This window comes from Struthio camelus, chromosome 1 (assembly GCF_040807025.1).
Source record: "Struthio camelus isolate bStrCam1 chromosome 1, bStrCam1.hap1, whole genome shotgun sequence".
NCBI classification, from domain to species: domain Eukaryota; kingdom Metazoa; phylum Chordata; class Aves; order Struthioniformes; family Struthionidae; genus Struthio; species Struthio camelus.
This window is the reverse complement of record NC_090942.1, coordinates 50,331,534-50,346,344: the sequence shown is the minus strand read 5'-3', so window position 1 is coordinate 50,346,344 and position 14,811 is coordinate 50,331,534.

The following is a 14,811-nucleotide window of genomic DNA, read 5'->3' as shown; positions in this document are numbered from 1 at the left end:
ACCTTCAGCCATCATTAGTCTAAGTTTTACACATGACTCTCAACTGTATGAACAGGCTTTTATTACTGCCCATATTTGGCCAAGTAATAAAATGACTGTTTCTGACATGTGTCCACTGATATAACCATAAGATTGAGAAGAAAGGAGACCGTGGAGGTCATATACTAGAAGAGAGAGGATGGGAGACATGAAAAATGATAACTAAAGGGGAAAAGGAGGAGGTATTTGGGAGAGGGGGGATACTGGAGTGAGAAGGAAAGTAATATTAATTTGGAAAAGAAAGAAGCTTGAGAAACTCTTGATACTCAGGATACTCTTTTCGGGCACCCTGCCTGGATGAGAGAAAAAGGTGGGGGAAGAAGGCATAAAAAGCTCAGACGATTTAAAGGAGAGCAACTGAGAGCCAGGAAGCTTGGAAACTTCTGCTCCACAATGCCTCCTGTAGTAGTGTTGTGGTCTTTGCTAAAAACTGAGAGTAATAATGCTTCAGGCTAGTCTACTTTACTTTTTTGGGAGCTGGCAGGATAGCCATAGCATTCAGTAACACTGTCTAGTGTTTGGAATACTGTCTAAAGCACCATGATTAATATGTAATCCAACATTTGAGCCCTGTCCAAACACAGAGAATCTGTGCCGATTTGAAAATAACACCCATGAGCTTTCTTCAGATCCTGCATTACTATGTTCTGTGCACTAGTTCATGCTGATGTGGAATTGCCTTTTACAATGAATTCCAGAAGGAATACAGTAATATGCCACAGCCATGAATTTCATTAAAGATTTGTTGGAAACCACATGAAGAGGCAATGTCAGCTGGCAAATCAGCTCTGCAGTGTTCTCAGGCTTAACCCTTAACCTATAAACCATATGCTTCTCCATATGCTTAATTTTATCAGCTAATGTTTCAAACACTGGCTGATATAAGATCCATGGTCTACTAATTTTCAGTGGCCCTGTAACTTGTTGGGGTTTTCATGGAGTGCTGTGGCCCCTTAAACACTTTCACATGCTGAATCATGTGAAAGCATGGCTCCGATGTAGTACAAGCTCAGAAGCAAAAATGTTTTGCGTCTTGCTGACTTCCACTTGACTTCATGCAATGAAAAAGTCCTTATTTTCTTTCTAGAAATACCAAAAAAGGAGCATCAAAGTTGAAGATGAAAAGCCTACGTTAGATAATTATAGAAACAATGTATACAGAAGTGCTAAGTACAGTCACCTAGCATACACTCTGAGCACTGGTTAGTCATAAATCTTTGACATCTTTCTTGTTGTAAATGGGATGACTTTGTAAATTCATCTAATTCATAAAAGGCAAAAAAATGGATACTAAAGCTTAATTAATACAACTCAAATTCAGATTTCAGTATCTTGCAGAATATCAGAAATCCCACTGGTAGAAATTTTTTATCATTGGAGAACTGGTTACCTTTCCAGATATAAATTTTTCAGGCTTTTTTTTCTTTTTAATGTCAGAATAAGCATCTGCTCTTACTTCTTTTGGGGTTTCAGCATTCTAAGATGCATTGCTTATTATATGGATTGATTGGATTACTTTAGTCCCAAACTGACTCCAGTTAACAAATCTGCAGTGAAAATAACAGCATTATTTTGAAGCAGCTATAATGACAATAAGAGTAACAACATTCAGCTGTTCCCTCACCCTGGGCTATGAAGTCAGTGAAGGAGTCATTTCCAGACAGTAAGGGTGACCTTTCAGCTTCTATTAAAAAATAAAGGGAAAAGAAATGGGTAAAAGGAAAATTATGTGAATTTCCCTAATTTCCTCTCTGAAGTTTAGCAATATCTACAACAAACAGTGCAAAAAGAGATTAACTTTAAGGTCTGAATTTCAGTGACAAATAGGATTGAAAAACCAAGAAGGGAGCCAATAGTCTCATATCAAACCCATATACCCGCAGTATTACTTTTTGGCTTAATCTTTGCACAACAGCATTTTAATTTCAATTCATAATTTAGTTAAGGAAAAAATTGTTGTACTGGCCCGTGCATTCCCTTTCCACATCTACACGTGTTCTTGCCAGAATCCCACAGTGGTAAGGTTGTTCTTTGTGTCAATAGCATAAGATTGAGTGGTAAAAATGCTTATTTCAGTATATCGTTATCCAATTAAATACATGCCTGGTATACAAAAGAGATATTCTGCATACACATAAGACACAGGGTAGGGCAAGAGGCATAACAGTGAAAAAAAGATATTATGAAACAAAGACTCCTCAGACCGGTTTTACTTAGAGAGAAATGAAGCTTTTAACCACAATCAATGCTTCAAGCTATTCTGGAAATAATCCAACAGAAATGAAACGAGAATGAGGTACATGAAAGCTTCAGGGTTTGCAACAGTACCAGCTGTGTCTAGAGAACCTGGGGATGGGGGTTTGTTATTCAAATACGTCTGCTTTAAATATCATTTTCAATTGAAGCATACATGACTGTCCTTTAAAACAAAGAAAAATTCCAGGGTTAAGCGGACAGTACAAACACCATATAATCTTCAACAGTCAGCCTTGCAATCAAGCACCATGTAATTAGTGCAAGAATTAAATGCCAAAAATATGTTGTGATTCTATTAAATGTACCCTTCAGGATTTGTAAAAAAAGAATAAATATTCTAGGACTCATGCCCATTTATCCTGTTCTTTTCCACATGAAAGAAATTATGTTAAATCAACTGAATATCTGGAAAAAATTAAATCATCATCTCTCATTGGCAAGCCTAAAGGAAAAATTCGCAAGAAAGCACAGTTTTATATAATAAAAGTTCTCATGTTTCATGGAGTTAAAGGGGAAAAAAAAGACTGCCAAAGGGAAAGTTTTTGTTGCCTGTGGTTATTCTCCATTTCAGATAATGTATTATGGATTTCTTCTCTGCTCCTTTTTCTTATCTTAGTCAGTGCTCCAAAGCTGCACACTTAGTACACAAAGTTATTTAAATGAAATCAGTTCAAACCCCATCACAACAAGTCCTATAGGAATGAACCTTTCTCTGTAGCTGCTGATACTGTGACAATCATTGGCAGTGCACAGTAGCAATCAAAACAGCCTGGCCCCCTCAGCAGGGTTCTTTTTAAGGATAGAAATGTCTGGCTTTTTTACTACCCTCGAGGTTTGTTTAAAGTAGCATATGGGCCAAAACCTGCCTTTGTTCAATAGCGTTTCAGAGGTGTAAAGGAAAGTAAGGACTTTCTCCAGCAGATCAGACTCACCACTGGCTCTAAATGATGGCTTTAGTTCAGTATTGGTATGGTACAAATCATATGGCTTTATATTTTTATTTATATCCTCTCTTACTAACTAGAGATCATAAGTTAGACAGTTAGTTTCAGCATATCATGCTTGTGTATTGCCTACTGTCATTAAACCAACAATTCAGGGCCAGATGCTCATTTAATCAGTGCTCTTAAATACTAATCTGTTATCCTACATCAGCTGAGGATATGTCTCTCAGACTTTACTAAGAAGTCATAAGCTACGATTACTAGAGATTACAAATGAAATTTAGTTGCAATTGTAGGGAAAGTTTGCTTTTTCATGCCTAAAATTCAAGCATCAGAGGAGAAATGATTTACTATTCCTGTAGAATATTAAAGATTGTAGTGTACTTAAAACAAATGTATGCATAACAAAGATAAACTGAAACTTTGTTTTTTCTTCATGAAAATGATCACGTGAGCAACTGGCTGTTCAAATTCTCAGCTCTGGGCTTTACCAGTTCCATCCATTCCTGGGTCTCCTTTTACATTTCAGGTCTTTTTTCAGCAGGTCTTACTCCTTCTTCAACTCTCTTCTATGCCCTGCTGTTCTTTTTTTTCCTTAGACAAGCTTGTAAGTTCACCCTACTTAATCTTTAACCTCTGTGGTGAGGACTTTCCAGTCTTCTGCTGCAGGCCACATTAGAAATTTCAATTTGAAATAGGAAGATATGGAGCTTTTGCTTTTTCCTCAAAAATTCTCCAGAAACCCATCTATGTGTGCTCCTTCCTGCTGTTCACTTCTCCCCCACTCTTCTTCTGGAGTCTTCCCTCCTCCTGCCATGGTCTGAATTTTGTTACTAAGGGCCATACTGTCTCCTATGCTCAAACTATTTTTCCTACGCATGGCTTTTGTCAGTGTTTTTATAAAGCTCATACTTTATTGTTAGAATCTCTTCTTTCTGGCCTTTCTGAAAGCAATTCCCATTTTTTTTCTCCCTTCTCTCTCTTGACACCCATGCTCATACACACCTCATACATCAAAAATCCAGACTTTCAAATTATCTTCCTTGCCTATCACTTTGACTACATTGCTCCACACTTGGATTTTCACACTCATCCCTTTCTCCAGCTGGAGCAATTCAAGCTTCTGATCTTCACACAGGACTTGTTCACTTGAGCCAAAAAACCTCAGCTAATTGCTATCACATAATCCAATTCATATATTTCTATAATTCAAAGCTAAAACTAATAAAGGTTTTCATCTTGAGTTGCACTGGGACAGTTGCTCTGGAATTTGTTGCTCTTACAGTTAAAAAGCTTTTAAGTTGCCACCTGCATTTACATGTGGCTGATGTAGGCCCTTTTTGCTGTGGTGCCAGCAGATCTGTTTTCAGTCATTTACAGTGAATCCACTGACTACCAAAGGGAATCCGCAAGGTAACTGTGGACAGCTGGGCAAACAACACTGTAATTAGCAATTGCTCATCAAAGGACAGAAACAAAAAGAAAGCAACATTTATACAATGATGTGTAACACTGTTCCCCTTGTGTTTGGATGGAGAATTTTCCCCTCCACCAGAGGCAGAGTAATTCCCTCAGTCTAAAGCTGGATGAATCTGGATTAATCGGGTTTTCTGATTTCACAAAGCTTGCACACACTGAAATTTCTCCATGATCTCCAAATGATCCCCTTGCATGCTCATTGACAGAGCCATTAGCAGGCTTAAAATAGCACTGAGAGATTCATTGAGACTCTCACTCACAGCCTAAGAATCATTTGCCCATACTCCTTTCTTAATTGCTCTTTCTCTGGATCTGCAGTTACTCTTAACCCTAAAATTCCCCTTTCCCCTTGCATGTGATCTAGTGCTTGTGTATTTTCCAAATACCTAGCACACTTGCTCAGATCTGGGGCTTAAAGTTTGAATTTGCCTCTTTTTGGTTGTATACAGCAGTATAATTCCACCCAAGAGAATTTTACCTGTATTTTAGCTATATCAGCTGCACTAGATAAAGGTCCTTCATCAGCTAATTCAAATCATATTTCTGTTAATAGTAAGACAGAGATGACAGAGCTCATGAGATGCAGACAACACGGTAACTTGTTGCAGATGGTGACCTGAGCAAATGTTGATTGCAATTTAAGTAGTGAAAGTCAATGACACATTGGGCAGGCAATGAAGTAAAACAAACAAACAAACAAATACCCCTAAAATAATTCTGTTATCAGACCTTTTAAAGTCATTTGATTATGCTGACTTGAGGTTCTGTCAAGCTACCAGGGTCTCATACATGAATGTATGAGTCTATGTGTTTGTGTCTGTGTCTGTATCGCTGCCTGTATAAATTAAATTTATATAGGCAGATTTATATTTTGAAAAACACATAATTCCAAATGGAAACTGAAAAGCGATGTTGTAACACTTCAGTTCAACCAAAAATAATCATACAGCATTAATTTAGGTATTTTTCTTGGATATTGCCCTTTAAAAAATGTTGCTAATGTATGACCTTTAAAATGGTAGAGAAATTCCTATTTTACTCTTCAACCAATGTTAGTCTTCTCTGTTGCTACGATAATATAAATCTGCACTTGTGCTGAACTGCTATCTGGGCTGGTCTTTTCTGCAAGCTAATATGTTTTTAAAGGTGATTTCCAAATATTTCATTGATATAAATGGAGGGCTGGCTAATATAATATTTCATTCTTCTTTAGAGGCATGCTATATCGCGGATAACTGATAAATCTCCACAGTAATTCTAACAGCTGAAGAAAATTAATATTTTCTTTAAAGTCTGTGAGACAAAGTTTCTATGATACGCTGGATTCTTACGTTCATCCTTCATCAGTATCTCATGGGATATGTTCCCAAGTCTGCTCAGAAAAGAAACAGTTTAAAGCAGAAATTCAAAACAAATAAACAGAAACACTGGCTGAAGGGTGGTGTATCTCTTATTTACTGTGCCAGAGGTCCTGGAGTCAAACTGTGGTTTAGCATTGGCACAGACTGGCTATGTTAGTCTCACTCTGCAAGATTGGCAAAGTTGCCTTCTGATGAACATTCCCCAGACATAGCATTCACGTCCCACACAATCCCAGCTGAGGGCTGAGGTTCCTCTTGCACTTTTCAACTGTGCCAGCTGAAGTTAACTGGCCAGTACTGACTGGGACCAGGCGTCCAAAAGCTGGAGAGAGCCTGAAATACTGTGCTGCAGTCTGGAGTGGGTTACCCAACAGGACTCCATGCTCTCTCAGAAGCCATACTAGGAAATAGGTCTTTGGCTACAGCTTCGATCCATGGTCACTCCTCCCCCATCAAATGACCTAATGTTGGTATGTCCTCCATATCACTCAACCCATATGCATACATCTGGCCTCTTCGTGGCCAGTATGACCTCTTCGTGTTCCCTCTGACTGTCAGTTCTAGAGGGAGCAGTAAGGGAGAACTTAGCAGAGGGTGACTGAAGCAGGTATAATCCCCTACCCATTTCCACTTGCTGGTGCTATGGGTCATTCCATGGGCCATCGTGATGAAGCTGCTCTTCTCCCTATAGCCTTCCTAAAACTCTTGGTGCTACACCTCTCAAGGTCATAAAATGCTAATTGAATGAAAATAAAACTTCTTTTAGAAAGGAGTCCATTAAGAAAAAGGCTTATACTACAAAACAAGACAAAAAAAAAAAAAAAACATCCTCACCCTAGGTAAACATATGTAACTTCAAAAAATCATTTCCGTAACATTAAGGTAATGGGAAGAAAACAAACTGTAGACAGTTAGACGGGCAGTAGTCAATCCTACTGAAATTCAGCTCAGCTCTGGATATTATATGCACAGGTTTATTTTGCTACAGTCACATTTGACTATGCCTGGCAGGTCTATTTTACAATCTGCATACTGAAGTTATCAGATTCTATCAAAATCTGTCTTTCAGACCTACATATTTTACAGGCTTTACAAGTATGGTTGCAATGTTAGTATTTTATAAAAATAAAAAGAAAATATTTGCATACTACATACATTTTATTTCTGATTTTTGATATGGGATGACATCCTTTAAAAAAATATTAAAATGATAACATTCAGGAAGAAATTCTTTTTTGGGGTAGGAGGGACAAATGTATATGTAGAGATAGTTTGGGGAGAAAAGGCAAGCTGTTTTATTATTTGTATCTGGCATTATTATAAACATCTTCCCATAACTTTCTTCTTCCAAGGATTTTACCAAGAAAAGACATCCTACCAGTCATTCTTTGACTCCATAAGAGCACTCAAGATTAAGTGAATGAATATTTTTCACAGAAATCAGAATAGAGTAGTGGCGGTTAATGTCATGATAACCTGAATGCCATCCTCATGGCTGACATGCTGGTGGCTGAGCAAAGTGTAATCATGACCAGTTTATACACTGTATTAATAATGCACAGATTACGTTCTGCAGGTTGGAATAATTATATCTTCTTTCACATTACAGCATAGATGGGACTTAGTAGTGAGTTATACTAATGCTGCAAAATTTCAGATAATACAAGTAATTAATATTCATATAGTTTGTAACAATTTCAGTGAAAATAGAGATTTTTTTTATGTTACAAGAGTAGGATTAGGTGAAGGCATTCAAGTGAAAACAATCATGCTATCCTCTTTATAAGCATTTTTTGAACACTTTAGAAGTATATTTAGAGGGTAAAGAAGACTACAATATAGGCAGTACACAATTTCGACTTAAAAACATACATACAATTTCATCTTCAAACTTCACAGGAAACAGGGTTAAATTTATGCTAATGATAACATAAGAAAAACCACTTTATGTCTTCCATTTCAAATTTGCTTAGGATTTTGAGAACATCGTGACCTTCCTTATGGTACATAAAACCATTTACAGGCTGTATCCATGAATTAAATACAGTATAATACATTTCACCATTTCTTTTGATTAAATGGGTATATCAGTACACAATATACAATACAAAGCATGTGCTCCAGTGAATTCCAAATCCTTGTGTTATTGAATCTTGTTTCTGGTTTATTTTTCCATCCCAAGCAAAACATCATAGATCTTTTAGTGATAAATGTGATAACCCAGCTCTGAATTGTACTTGTTTAGCTAAGCAAAACACCCTACAGTTTTCCATCTTTAGGATCAGGAATGGCATTTTCCTGAAAGGGTCTAACACCACCAATCCACAGGCTAGGCTGGAACAACAAACAATAGTTCTGGATGTTAATAAAAACCATTCTGCCACACCACACGCTTGCATACTCAGCAGTGCTATCTTGTGTTCAACTATGATTAAAGAAAGAACATAGATTCCTTTCCCAACTTCTCAAAACTGATGCAAATTATACCTTTTAAACAGTAAACTCTAAATTTGGTTTTAAAAGAATGACAGTCTGTCTAAAGTAAATGGAATATAACCCAGATATGTTTGAAGCTCTGACTCAAGCCTTTGGGCTCAGTGAGAATTCCGAAGACCATATTCATTAATGAACTACAGTACAACCTGCATACATACTCTATTTGAGCGTGTATACATAAGTGATATAGCAACGAAGCACAAAATGCACATTTGTTGTCGCATAATTAATTTCAGAAGCATGAAAGTATTAGTAACAAGATTGAAAAAAACTGATCCAATATTTCCGCGGCACATTCTTCAGAGAATACATTTCTCTGTCTGTCTTCTCTAAGTTTTCATGGAACCCAGAAAAATGTTCCATGCAACAAGGAGTTGATGCTAATCATTAACTCCAAATTAGATTACATTTCACAGTTGCATGCTGGTTATGTCCAGACCTAAATTATTAAATATTTTTAGAAAAATACATTTTCTTGAAAATTTTGAATCAGAAAAAAGGAAGAAGTGCAAGAAATATAATTTACTATAAAGGAGTAATGGAGAGATTTTCAAAACTGTTCTAGCAAACATTATAGATTTGTATAGTTTGGATTCTTGATTTTCTAAGTGCTATTCTAAGCTAAATACATGGCTTACTCATTTCTAATATACAATAATAATCTGACAAGCCTTTCATATGCTTGAAATATATAGCATAAAGAAGGAAAGAACAGCACACTGTGATGGATTTAACTTATGGGCTGATTGATTAAACAAGCAAACGTAGAGCGATAAAACTGGAAATATATTTAAGGAGGATCTCTGCATTTTACAGGTCAGTCAAGCCAGCAAACCTGCCTAAAGATGACTAAAACTAATAGCTTTTGGATCATGATCATAGTTTGCAACAAATTTGATGATTTCAGAAGCAGGTTCTAGATGATGTTTTCCAAAAGAATAGGGGGAAATATCCATTCCTTCCATTATAACTTCCACTATAACTATTTGCTGTTTGATTTTACTGTAAATTTGCACAGTTCTGTTAACATGTTATTCTTAATAAACTAAAAATTCAAGGTATATTGAATTCAATGATGAATCAGAGTTTAATTAAGCATGGGCTTTGCTTATGCAAAAAAACTCCAATATTCTGGATGATCATTTAGGAAAAAAATCATACTTTGCTAGATCAGACTGCCTGAAAATCTGAGATCTCAACACTAACAGTCAATATTAACCAGATCTAGTACACATCTGAAAAATTTGCAAATAGGCTTGCTGATTTTTTATTTTTTCCTAGAAGAAAACAGCTGGAAAGGCTGTACAGAAGAGTAACACTTAATATTGGAATGATGGAAAAAAATGTTTCATGCTGCAAGATGTGACACTTTAATCTGTCTACTCATCAACTATGGAAGGGAGAGGTAACAATGAAAATCAATTTTAAAGGGAGAGAATAACAGGTTTTAAGAGGCATGTGAATTTAAAGGAGATTAGCCACCAAGAATAAAAGAACAGACAAACTGAGGTCAGAAATAAAGCATTTAAGTTGATCTATACACAGAGGGTTTTTAGTTATATCTATGACTCATTAAAAGCTATGTGCTTTCTTGTATTCACTGTTTATACTGAAATAATTACTCCTAAACAGGACTTTTCTAGTAAAAACAATTGTAGCTATTTTACATTTTTTTTAACTCTTTTTTCCTCCTTTTTATGGTGGTTTGCACAAGGGATGGAACAGTTGGAGCACTCTTAATCCTTCTTTTGTATTCTGTTTAACTTTGATGAGCAAAATGGAAATGCTAATCCCTCTGCAGACGCATGATTTCCTTCCTTTCTCCTTCTCTCTGAGACATTTGTTTGCTCTGCACTCCAGCCTTTGTTCCCTAGTCCCAGCAAGGTTCATATGATGCACATTTTTCCCAGGGTCCTAGGGTGAACTAGGTTACACAATCCAGCAATTCATAAAACACAAGTGATACTGAGACAGGCAAGGGATGTGTAAACACAGCTTCCTACCTCACCATCCTCTCCCTATGCCTTTTAAACAAACAAACAAATAAAAAGGACAGTCAGGGTATTCAGTATCTCGGAATCAAACACTCAAATACTGGGCTGTTTTGGCCTTGAATTTGATTACGGCTGACTTCAATGATTCCAGGATTGCACATTGTGGTTCCTTTTTGTTCTGCAAAACACTGACCATATATTTAAAATTGAAAAAAATAAATAATAAATAATAATTCCATAAATAATAATGTCATATACTGAGAACAAGCTAAGAAAAATATTTGTTTGGAGATGATGTACAGTCACTGTTACAGTATACAGCATTCACAAAAACACTGGAAGACTCTAGTATTAAAGTTCTGGGGGAAGTAGGATGTCAAAGAAGATGAATCTGGGTGCAAAGAGGGAAGGCTCTTTTCTGTACCATAGTAAAGGTCTTCTTGAACATTCAGTGCAAATAGTTTAGAGTGCTAAATATTATTTTCATTTAGAAATTTGAAAACTATTCGATTGGATTAGACTGAGCTATAAATATGCAGGTTAGAGGTCAGTGATTCAAAAATCTTGTTTAAAACTCTAAAACAAAATTTTTACAACTTCACTATAACAAGCATCTTTCCAAATAATCTGGAGTGTCTGTAGAAAGTTACATTTACTTTACAGTTTCTTCCCTATATTAAAGGTAAAATAAATGGGCATTTGTTGTGGATGTTTTATTAATAAAGGATACACATTTGCCACAAAATAATCTGAAACCTGACCTAAACAGGTAAGAGTTTATAGCCATTTAAACAAAGAGTAAAAATTTTAAAAGTAAAATACATAAATCAGTGACCAAAGTGACACAATATATGATGTTTTATTACTTCAGCTAGGAATTCTGTCCTCTTATATAAACGATGAGCAACATATTGCACAGGGATTTTAGGAAACCAGTGCAAAATTATTTTTTTTCTAGAAAAACTCTTTGTGTAGGTTTACATATATCTGGGATATGCCCAAAGTGTTGTTTTTAATGTTTAAGAACAAAGTTTTATAACCACTGGCGTGCTATTCTCATAATAACTTGGTTCAGATGGCTGGCTCTTGCTCCTGCTTGGTAGGCTTAACCTATAACCTTTGCCTTAGAGCCAGTGCTCTATAACGATTTGATTAGTTTTCTTACTGCCTTATTTTTTTGAGTGCCCCACAGTCCCTTCCTCATGCTAATACTAATGGTAGCAGGCTAATGCGAATGTTCACATGCTAATATTACCTGCATTTTGGTGATGTGACATAGCATATCTTGTCCAATGAATGCATATGGACCGGGAATCTGATCAAAACGCAAGTGTCCCCAGCCACATAAGGAAGCACGTACTTACCACGTAACACAAGTGACCCCATTTTGGTCATGTGGCAGATGCATTTGTGATCACAGAACATTGAAAGAGGTTGGAGCATAGAAACCTAATGTATCTTTTTTAAGAGGCTATGTGGCTAAGCAGCTGAACTCGCTGTCACCACTACTGGAACACTCATTTAATTACTCGCCCTTATGTAGACTGGTTCCTGGCCTTGGAGAAGATGATCTTTCTTTTTATTGCTATAGTTGTATATGAAAACACATTAATGTCTTCATTTACTGCTCTCACTGTATAGTTTCAGACTTGGAGCATCTTTTGCCCAGGTGCCAATTACAAATAACCAAAGGAACGACTCGTTTTGAGATTCTTATGTCATTTATGCTGGAGTTGGACATTATCTTGCCCCAGTTGTTTAAAATTAGTACTAGATCTTGCACAAACTTTAGTAGCAGACTGAAGATAAGTAGTTCTACTCAGGCTGGAAGATTTGAAAATGCAATGACACATGAAGTCTAGTTTGAGGGGTAGACAGAATTTTTCATTTTATGTCAGAGCCAATATTTTTCCCATACACTTTCTTATTGCTTATCTGGGGATGAAGTCCATGATGTCCAAAAGAAAACAAAGCAGGGAAAAAAGTATATCAAGTGAATGCTGACAGTCTGAAGGAAAGGCTCAATGCTTTATAAGGAAGATTTTGGAAAAACAAGAGCAGGACAACCCTGAGGCTTTGGCACGGAATTCAAGAACACAGTTAGGAGTCACTGCACCTCCAAGAATTGGGAGAGCTGAAATGGAAACAAAACTCTCTTGAAAACAAGGGAATAAATTAATTTACTTAGTGCCAAAAGCAATTATACAATGGAAGTACATTTTAGTTAGGAATGTGTTAGGCAATCACCACAGCTAGATATGGATTCAGAAATCACCGAATGCAATGAAACTCTCCATTAACTTCAGTGACCTTTTAGTCAAGCTCAAGTTAGTAACTCAGGAGCAAGAACTGGAGACAACTGGGGAAATCTGCAAGAAACAGTAACTTACACTGCACAAGGCCAGAGGACCTGGGGGAAAAAATGACCGAAGAAAGCTCTGTGAAGGCACTAATGAGAGAATACGAAAAGCTCAGTCTCAGATATCCTTTAGTCAGACTCCGGAATCCATTCCGTTATCTTCTGTGACAGCAAGATGCAGAAAGTAGAAGGCAGAGATCTGAATCAGTTCCTAGCTCAAGCACAGATTTCCTGTAAGCTTTTTTAAATGTTTATCTTTCTGTTCGACAATATCAATAGAGCTAAAAGAAATCTTTCTTTTCCTTTGCTTTTCATGGCATTGTGTTCTTCAGTTGCTTAACTGCTATGCCTCTTGAGTGTCTAGCTAGTTAGGGTTGCTAGCATCAGGACTTATAGCATCCCACTTACAGCATCAAACAAAATCCCAAACATTCATTCCAGCATCAGCTAAGGCGTGTCGCCTACAGATATACCACTCAGCCTTCAATGTTGGGTTCTTTAAAGCATAAAATGAGACAAAGAAAATTATTTTCTTTCTTTGGCCCTTGTTTAGTCTGGAATATTTGTGTGCTACATAAAGCATCTTGTTCATATGCTTGTACAATGCTTCATATAAAATATATCCTTTTTCACATAAGTTTCCATAGCTTTAACAAAAACAAACAATAGTAGTAATAACAATGTTTCTAAGCTAACATTTGCCTTTAGCCTTCAATTGATTTTACTTGCTTATTGGACTCCTTATTTTTGGAAAAACAAGACCAGAGGAGGAGTAAACAGTAAAGCATTATCATCGTCTGCCAGGAATTCAGTAAGCCACTAAAGTCAAGATAAGTTAAGATCCAGAGCCAAAATGGTTTGAACTATATTGGTCTTAACAAAACACAAACAAACAAACCTACAGACTCAAAGATACAAAAGTTTCAGGCCTGAAGTTGCAGTAGAATGAAGTAAAGAATGAATAAAAAAACAATACAGATGTGAAGAAGCTGTCTTAGATAAGACTTTTTCTTCAACAAAAAATACAAGATTCAGGTTCTTGTACAATAGAAATCAATGAAAATGGGGCCTATCTAGAAAAAATACGTTTAGTAAATGAAAAAGATGTATTGGGAGTCAGTATTAGAGGAGTAAATCTTTTAAATGGCCAAGCAGGGCAGCAAATAAAACACTTAAAAGTGAAATAATATCGACTACTTCAGAACCTGGAGCAGCATACAAATTACCAGTAAAACTAAGAAGATGCAATGCTCCATTTTGCTGCAGAAGCTATAGCATTTGCTTTGTAGCCAGGAAGCAGTATATATAGGCATTCGAGGTAGTCTGATCATTAGCTTTAGGACCAACCTACACTATCTTGAGGCCATTGTTACTGATCTAAGGAAACAGAATAGCAGTAGGACACAGGAGAATGGTGCCCCCACAGTACTTAATGCCACGATTCTTCCGGGAAGAAGCTGTTTTTACAATGGGAAGGGACTATGAAGAAGGAAAAGAAAAATAACTGATTTAATGAATCAATGCTTGCCTTTTGATAGAAGTAAATCATGCTGAACCTGCCTTAGAATGCAGTCTGCCATTCCAGCAGTGGTGACAGTATTGTAAGGCACTGCAGGCTTGACTCAGTTGCCAAACCAACAAATGACAGTTTGTGCTATCTGATACATCCTACAATATTCTACCCTCTATCTACCTGCCTGCAGAGGTATTGCTCTCTTGCTCTCCTGTAGGCCTTTTGTCTTATCTGCTAAACACTTTCAAAAGTCTTAGATTCCCTAGGCTAGCTCTAGAAGTTGGACATTATATTCAGACTACTGAGAGCTGGCTTGAATATCCTAACGTACTATTATTGCCTCATACAAATTTGGCCTTGTAGAATGGTC